Source organism: Elephantulus edwardii, unplaced genomic scaffold, assembly GCF_000299155.1.
Source record: "Elephantulus edwardii isolate Elephantulus edwardi_28Jun2011 unplaced genomic scaffold, EleEdw1.0 scaffold00164, whole genome shotgun sequence".
Classification (NCBI taxonomy): Eukaryota; Metazoa; Chordata; class Mammalia; order Macroscelidea; family Macroscelididae; genus Elephantulus; species Elephantulus edwardii.
The window spans coordinates 6,379,720-6,380,685 of record NW_006399914.1 but is presented as its reverse complement, the minus strand read 5'-3'; positions in this window follow the sequence as shown (position 1 = coordinate 6,380,685).

Genomic DNA, 966 nt, shown 5'->3' with positions numbered 1-966 from the left:
GTCAGTTTGGCTTGTGGTTGTTCTCCAGATTTCTTGGCACAACTTGGTTGTTCTCCAGATTTCTTGGCACAACTTGGTGAGCAGCATCTGTTAGCTGAAATATGTCAATTGGTATACCGTCTATTCCAGGGGCCTTATTTTTTGCTATTTCCTTCAAAGCAGCTTGAACTTCTTCCTTCATCACCATAGGCTCTTGCTAAAAAAAAAAACCAGATTGAATAGGTATGGAAAAAACATACAGCCCTGATGAATTTATTTTAAAGCATGTAGTGTTCTCTTGCTTTCTTTAGACATAAGCCTCTTGGTCTAGGTCTGGGTTTTCCATGAGCACAGTGAAGTGTTCCAGGATTGCATTCTTCTCAATGTGAGCATAATCCTGAAGTACAATGCTGTAAGAGATAGGATGCTATCAATAGGTATACAAATAAGACCTATTAATACAACCATGATTCATGTATATACAACAACAACTAAAACCAAAGATCAGGAAATTGAGGATTGCTACCAACATTTGCAGTCTAAAATAAACATGCAATCAATATTTATTAATAATAATTGGTGACTGGAATAAAAAGCTGGGAACAAAGAAAAAGGATTAGTAGTTGGAAATTACAGACTTGGTGACAGATAGCAAAAAATTGAATTTTGCACAATAGATTTATTCATTACAAATACCCTTTCAAAAACACAAATGGCAACTATCATCTGATGGACTACAGAGGAATTAGATTGATTACATCTGTGAAAAGAATCATTGGAGAAGCTCCGTATCTGGAGTCAAAACCAGGCCAACGTTGGCTATGGGCCAGACCATCAATTATTCACGTTCAAGTTCAATGTGAAGTTAAAGAAAACTAAAACAAGGCAACAAGAACTAAAATATGACCTACAACCAGGAGAAGATAACATAGATGAATGGGATCTTCTAAGACTCAAATCCCTATGCACATCCAAAAACTTCTCCAA